The sequence below is a fragment of a genome, unplaced genomic scaffold (genome assembly GCF_019419815.1).
Source record: "Pyrus x bretschneideri cultivar Hongxiangsu unplaced genomic scaffold, Pyrus_bretschneideri_v1 Contig70, whole genome shotgun sequence".
Classification (NCBI taxonomy): Eukaryota; Viridiplantae; Streptophyta; class Magnoliopsida; order Rosales; family Rosaceae; genus Pyrus; species Pyrus x bretschneideri.
The window spans coordinates 957032-965549 of NW_025999810.1; positions in this window are offsets into that span (position 1 = coordinate 957032).

The following is an 8518-nucleotide window of genomic DNA, read 5'->3' on the forward strand; positions in this document are numbered from 1 at the left end:
TCCATGTTGTGCCATCGTGCAAGCCGCTAATAGCCTATGTCGGCTTGGTGAGCCCAGCCCAACCAGGGATTCTAACGGTGCATTTTAGGCACCAACGTCCCCATCTAAAACCTGATCTGAAGCCCAGGTTCCCCTTGTCGATTTTTCCAACGAAAACACGATCGAGAATCATGTGAGTTGGACAAAACTCATCGTTTTCACCAAAAATCTTAGAAATTCTTGAGTTTTTAGTAGGATTCACTCGAATCCCTTCGGTTTTCACCCCTTTCCCCCCTTAGACGTTAAGGTTTAACCTCCGTCTTTAAATCTTGGTTCTCCATAGAACCACGGCTTGCACTGACCATGAAACACTGCCCGAAGCGGCGTGATTGACCATCTCTGGCGAATCCCCACACCCAGTGCCGTTGGGGTAGCCTGAAGATCCAAACCCAAGCTCTGACAGGCCTCGGATTCCTTTGGTCCATCTCACACAACACCTTTTTATTAGGCCTACTTGTGCCTATCGCCTTGATCCAGAACACCAACCCTTTGGGCTTTGGTGATAACTAGACCTGAGAACTAGTTGAGCCCTTCTGGGCTCATGCTGTCTCTCTCATGCACCGCATCACACACAATCACAGCCTCTACAAGTGTATATGTGTTTGTGCCGGATCGGATCCCAACCCACAAGGCTGTTGTGGTTTTCTTGCGCTGTGACACACCGGATCCCAGCATCGCTGAGGTATCCGTGCTCTCCACCACATCTGATCAATGCCCTGTTTGGGCCTATGCTTTGGGCCTGGTCATTTTGCAGCCCATTTTCTGCCTTGGGCCTGTAGCCCAAATTTTTTTTAGGGAAGAATCAGCCCGTGCCTAACCCCACATCAATTTTTGGGCTTGTACTTCATGGTTCTCAATTTACTCAACCAATTTGTGGGCTTTGGCCTATTATTTTGGGCCCCGAGTTTAAATGCCTTTTTTTTTTAGCCCTTATGGGTTTTATATTTTTTTCACCCACACTCTAAATGTGATCCAAATCTAAATAATTAATTCAATTATAATTATAGACCTGAAGTTCTATTTGCATATTTTATTGTTACACATTTCAGTATATATATTTGCATTTGTCTACAGGAACATATGAACCTGAAGTTCATAATTATTTTGAAAGCTGAAGTTTCTAGAAACATGCCTTGTTTGAAAACCTGAAGTTTTCCTTAAAAATATCACCCATGAAAACCCAAAGTTTTTTTTCTTGTAAATTTAAACGAATACATGTCTATTACAACCTGAATGTTCTACTCCTATGTGAATGGATTGATTTTTCTCCATTACACTAACCACATCTTGTCCATTTATTTTGTGATAGGAACATGTCGAATTTGAACAAACTCGACTTTACCGCTTAGGAGGTCTATAGAAGAAACTACATCAAATGGGACCAAGATGTGAAGTTCCACCTCACTGTAAAGAATTTGCGTTCTACCATTGAAGATGAGACGGACAATCCAGTTGGTGAAGCTAAGAAAGCCACAGCCATTATCTTCATTCGAAGACATTCATGAGGCACTGAAGCCGAGTACCTTGCTGAGGAGAATCCACGAGCACTCTGGGTCGCTTAGGCTAATCGTTTTGATCACCAAAAAGACAACTTTTTGCCTGAAGCAAGACATGACTGGCAGCATTTGCGCTTCGAAGACTTTAAGTCTGTGAATGAATAGAATTCTGAAGTTTGTTAAATCTGATCACTTTTCATGTTCTGTAACAAGACCTTGACCGAAGAGGATCTTCTAAAGAAGACCTATTCGACCTTTTCTGCTACTAATATTGTCCAGCAGCAACAATATAAGGCTCAGAAGTTCACTAAGTTGTCAGATTTGATTTCTGTTTTACTTCTCGGTTAAAATTAGAATCAGCTGTTGATGAAAAATCATCAAGCTCGACCTATTGGGGCGACTGCTATGCCTGAAGCATATTATAGCATAAATAAACGCCCAAAACGCCAAAATAGGCATGGTATGGAAGCGAGAAACTACCCCATCAAGGTCAACAAAGCCATTTAAGGAAGGAAATCAAGCCCGAAAGCGCCTTAACCTTGCTCCTAAGGCCTCAAACTTCAAGAATAAGGGCAAAGCACCTGAAAAACATGTGTTATTGCTGTGGTTCAAAGGACCAGTGGTCCCGTGTTTGTTATGCTCCCCAGAAAGTTGTAGCTAAATATCATTCTCGTCGTAAGAAGTTTGAATCAAACTTTGTGCTAGTGGATGAACCGAAGAGTACCAAGATGGAGGTTTCTGACTTTCAGAAGGATACCACCCCTTTGGAAGATTAGAATCTTAACTATAAACTATTTTCCAGTTAAATTTTAGAATAATGAGGCTGAATTCCACCTAGTGTCTGAACCCCTTTGTTTTTTGGTTTAATTTTAAATAATTTTCCTTTATGTTTGGATTATTTGTTGGTGATTTGGTTTTCGATATTAAGTTTTTAATTAATTACCATCCTTGAATACTTAAATTACTTTGAATGGATATTTGTTTATAAGAACTTTTATGCATGTGATCGATTCAAATTAATTTTTATTTCTAGGTATGACTAGTAGGAAAGTTAGTTGTATGGCAGATAATGCAACCACGAACGCTGTTTTTCGTGAACACATCTGTTTCACTAACTTCATACCTAAGAATTCCCTTCTAACAACCTTCTCAAGCCTATCTAACTTCATACCTAAGAATTCCCCTCTATTCTTCATGTTTCGAAAGAATGTTGTTGAGTTTCAGGGACATTAGAGATAATAATTACCACGCTGAAACCTATGTAGAAAATGGAGTTGAATTTATATGCATAACTTCCTACGAATATGGCCAGAAGTGTATTCTAGATAAGATGGAGTGTATCCGGAGTGGTTTGTATACTATGACCATACACCCTTAAGAAAGCCACTATGTGGTCGGCCTTACCTCTTGGACCATGCACAAAATTACTCTTTGGCATGATATTTTAGGACATCCTAGATGAACAGTAATTCACCATATCCTCAAATCATCACAAGGGCATCCACTAACCCAAAGTTTAGGTTTGATTCAAGGAATCACATATCAAACCTGCTCTATGGGAAAACTTGTTATTAAGCCTTCTTATGACAAGATTAATTCAAATCCTCCTTATTTTCTATAAAGGATTCAAGACGACATTTGTGGACCGATTCACCTTCTATGCAGACCATTTAGATATTCTATGGTTTTGGTTGATGCTTCCATATGTTGGTCACACATGTGCTTGTTGTCCACAAGGAACGCTGCATTCTTCAAATTGTTGGCTCAGACTATTAAGCTCAGGGTTCACCACCTTGATTATCCAATCAAATCTATTCGATTGGATAATGCTGGAGAATTCACATCTAAAACTTTTGATGACTATTGCATGTCAGTTGGGGTTGAAGTTAAACAATCCAGTACCTCATGTTCACACCAAGAACGGCCTGGCAGAGGCATTAATTAAGCGCTTACAAGAGACCATCAATATCCCTCATAATGGCACCGAACCCAGCAACAAGGCTCTTTGCCTTCCAGGACCCATCTACGTTCATCTTAAGCTGCCCTTAGGGTGGGACAATCCATCTGAAGGTGCTTTGCAAGTTGCTTTCTTGTTCCGCTCCTGCATTTATGGTTCTGGTAAACTCCAGCCACCATTGAATAGCATTAGTAGTGCAAACCTTAGGAGACACCATCTTATCAGCCCAGAGTTTCTTGTTTCGTGCCCCTATAGTGCCCAATATATCATCAGAAATGCATCAAAGCTTGCCTTGGGTATCAGATCCACAATCTCATTTATCCATGCCATGAAGGATGAAGGGTGAATGTTCCTCAAGAGTGGACCTACCTGCGAGCTTAACCACGCACATTTCTTATAATGACATTCTTTCATTAGATGGATAGTAGATTCCCCATACCCGCCACACAATACACAGTCCACATCCGTGATAACATGTCTTGCCACCAAATTAGCTCTAGTAGAAACCAATTCATTGGCAAGTCGCCATACGCAAATTTTCACTTTTGGTGGCACCTTTGCATTCCACACTTTTGCCCAGATCCTAGAACCATCAACGTTAGAGGATGATGCCTCCTGGTTTATGGGTTGCAACCAACTCTTTGCCACATGGTAGGCTGACCTGACCGTAAACCTTCCATGTCTCTCATGGTGCCACAATAAATGGTTCACTGGACTTCGAACACTTAATGGAATTGTCCGAATCAAATTTACCTCCTCACTAGAGAAGAGGTTTTCTAACATATCAATCTCCAGCCTTTTACAATTGGATCGATCAACTCATTTATTGGTACCAGAGTACAACCCATCGGTTTGAGCGAATATGGGCGAAATCGAGATGGGATAAGGATCCAAGGGTCCTTCCAGATACGAATAGATTGCCCAATGCCCACCTGCCATATTAGACCCAAGCTTAAAACTTTCCTTGCAGTGCAAATGCTTTTCCAAACATATGATGCTCCAGATTTCAATGTGGCCTTCATAAAAGAGCAATTTCAAAAGTACTTAGCCTTTAGAACCATAGTAACTAGAGAGTGAGGGTCCGCCATTAATCACCACCCCTGCTTTGCTAGCATACTCAAATTGAATGCATAAAGTAGTCGAAACCCAAGTCCACCCTTGCTATTTGGATTACAAAGGCGATTCCAAGAGCACCAATGCAACTTCTTTTCTCCTTCGTCACCACTCCACCAATAGGATGCAATTAACTTGTTTAAATCATCACAGAAAGTTTTGGGAAGAAGAAAGCAACTCATGGAGTAGTTCGGGATTATCTGCACCACTGCCTTCACCAACACCTCCTTCCCGGCTGCACTAAGCATTTGACCTTTCCAACTCTTTAATTTCTTCCATAAACAATCCTTGAGATACCCAAAACACAAGTTCCTGATCCTCCCCTTAAGTGTTGGCATACCAAGGTATTTCTCATGTCACTCCACGCAGTTCACACCATGGATCTCAGCAAGTTTACGTTGTATCGGTTGTTTCACATTTCTGCTAAAACAAGACTCATTTTTCTTGAGGTTAACCTTTTTCCCTGAAGCATGTTCATAAATCTTTAGGATCTCCTTTACTTGCCTGTAATCCGATTCATTTGCTCGACAAAATAGTAAACTTTCATTTGCAAATAGCAAATGACTAACCACTGGTGCTTCCATAAATATGAAGATACCTTGAATCCTTCCCTGCTGTGCCTGCTGAGCAATTAGTGCTGACAATCCCTACACACAAAGAATAAATAAGTATGGTGAAAGGGGGGTCACCTTGGTGTAATCTACGCGATGGGAGTATATAGCCCCGTGAGCAACCATTCACCAAAATAGAGTACGAGACCGTGGTCACGCAAAGCATGATGAGTTTGATCCAATGCTGAGAAAAACCCATTTTGATAAGGATTCGATGTAGGAACCCCCATTCAATCATGTCGTATGCCTTACTTATATCCAGTTTTATCAAGGCAAAACTTTGCTTCCCACAACGCCATCGAAACATATAGTTAGCTATTTCTGATGCTAAGATGGTATTATTTGCAATATGACGACCTAGCACAAATGCGCACTGTGTTTGTGAGATAATCTTCGAAATGTACCCTTTAAGGCGGTTCGCAAGGACCTTAGAGATGATTCAGAACAGTATGTTACATAAGTTGATGGGCCTAAACTGAGCTACCTCCTCTGGTTGCTTTGTTTTGGGGATAAGGGTCACATATGTAAAGTTTATTTGCTTCAAAAGTTTTCCTATGGCTTGGAAGTTTTTAACCGCATTCGTTATATCCCCTCCAACTATATTCTAGAAGTTTGGAAAAACAAGGGATTCATTCCATCTGGTCCCAGCATTTTGGACGGTTGCATCTGGAAAACCACCTCTCGAACCTCCTCATCAGTGAAACTAATGATTGATTAATTGATTACGAAAAATAATTAAAACTCCAACTTATAATCAAACGAGGAATATGAATAACGAAAACACGCAACGAATGAAAGTTTAAAAGAAATTGATGTGATGAAAGCCTAAGGTTATGAATTCACCAATAACAATCCTATTCCCTTTTCTTCAAGCTGATTACTATCCAATTACCATGCCAATGTTTAAGGTTGTTCTTTCTAAGGTATGAATTAATCTGTGGTCAAGCATCAACTCATGTGTCCATATGTGACAACTATATCCTATTGGTTAGGCAAACAGTTAAACATATAAAAACCCATTAAGCACTGAAGAATAGTCTCAACTAAGTAAGACTAGTTTGATATTGGTCGTCCTCACTAGTTTGTCTACTCTTCTTAATCTTAGTTTCAATAAACCTAATTGATATTGGTCATCCTCTTAGATTTATCTAGTTATCTAGAAACAAGTTCACAATGATGGCCAGTCACAAGAACGTTTGAAACTAGAATAGATTAAGCACAAAGATTAAGAACTAAACATGGCATGTAATCAGATAATAATCAACAAGATACTTCGGAAATAATCATGTCATGACTTCATCATAAACCTTAGAAAAGTAGTTTAGTTACACATAGTCATAATAAAAAATCACAAAAGAAGTCATGGAAAAGTTAAAACCCGGAAAAGAATGGTAAAACACACTAGACTTCCTTCCTTCCCTTTGGACGACTTCTCTTGTTCCGTTCCCCTCCTCTGAGATAGCCTAGGGCCCTCTATTTATTCTAGTAAAACCCTAAAAAGTCTGGTAGAAACCAGTGGCAAAGCTACGTGAGGGCGAAGAGTGGCGGCCGCCACTCCCTGCGCCTGAAAACATGTCTAGGAGCGCTAGTTCAGCCCCTCTGTTCTCGTCGAAATCAAGGGTCAGGTGCTGCTTCGGTCGGGGTTTGCAGACAGAGGAAAATCGATTCAAGGACTTAGGTGGTCCAAGGATCCTCCGAAGGTCTGAAGAAGTAGATGTAAGGACCTTCAAGGACCACCCGAACATGGTGGAGCCGTGGAGGAGAGGTATCAGCAGCGGCTACTGGTTGTGTAGGCTGCAGCAGATGGATAGTGAAGAAGAAGAAATTGTTCCCTTTTTAAGCGAATGGGCCAAAACGACTCGTTTGGAATTTTGGATCCAATGCAATTAAAAAAACACATGCCCTTCTTTTTAATAACTACGTGATTATCTCTTTTAAATAAAATCCCCTCCCATTTTCTTTATAGACACCCTAATTCCCAATGCCCAATAATCCCAATGCGCCTTTTACTCCTATTCCAATACCCTTTTCCCTTCCGCCGACCAAGCCACCATCACCTGCTCCACTTCTCTCCTTGCCACCACCACCTAATTTCTTAATTTTTCTTTTTATTTTTTATTTTTTTATAATGTCCTAATTTCTCAGTTTAAATAAATTTTTTAGTCGTAATCCAGATTAATAATATAGAATGCTATGAAAATTGATGTGTATTGAATGAAAATTTTAGATCCCTAATATATTATAATAATCATAGATTGTAATTGATGTTGTTTTGATATGAATTTGATCATGTGTTGGTTAGTTTATATATAAACACACTTTAGTTTCATTAACTGATATGAAAATATTGTTTAATGCATAGTTTATATATTAATTTGACCTAGCGTATTTATCTTAAACTCTCACATTATCTATAAATATTGTATTAATTTTTTAAAAATAATGTAAATATTGTTTAATGCTTATTTTACGATTAGAGAAATTTATTTAAATCTATCTAGGCTCCTGCCTAAATCTCGTCAGTCTGCTACCTAACTAGCACCTAACATTTTTTAGGATCTAATCCTAACCAATTTAAGCTTCTTACATGGCTTTCATATTATCGCTTAGAACCACTTTGGTGAACAGTCTGTTTTCTGTTATTAATTGATTCAAAATTTTGCACCCTCCAATGTGAAAACAATCGCTTCGATTGAACCTTGCACTCTTTTGAATTTCGCCCCTCCCCTCGGCAAATCTTGGCTTTGCCACTGGTAGAAACTATCCTAAAACAAAACAAATTCCTAAATAAGCAATGAGAGAAACTAGGAAAGAATCCTTCTTGGCTTGGGAAACACGTCATCTGACTTGCACACCAGTTTTGGGGTCGATTTATCTTCTAGAAAATTCTGTAAAAATATAGGAAACGTAGCATGATCTCTTATCTTTCCAAGCATATATCTCATGCCACTAGGAAAAATTGGGAAAGCCTTCAAATCTTCATTCTCCCACAGCTGTGCAGTTCTGACGGGAAAGTTACTTTTGCGGGATTGATTTGTAAAACTGGAATGTTTGGCTTCTTGGAAAATTATGAAATTTGGACACAACGATCTTCCACCTCTTAGTTTCCTTCTCCAATTGGCCTTGCATCAAAACTCATCTGAAAAAGTCGAATTATCACAAAAACGTCATGCATGGGCAGATTGGCTGAAACAAAGAAAAGGAAAGTAATAAGGTTCTTTTAAGATCAATTCGTTAACAAAACTTAGGGATAATTAACCTGAAAATGTGATAAATAATGCACCTATCATTTAGCTTGTATA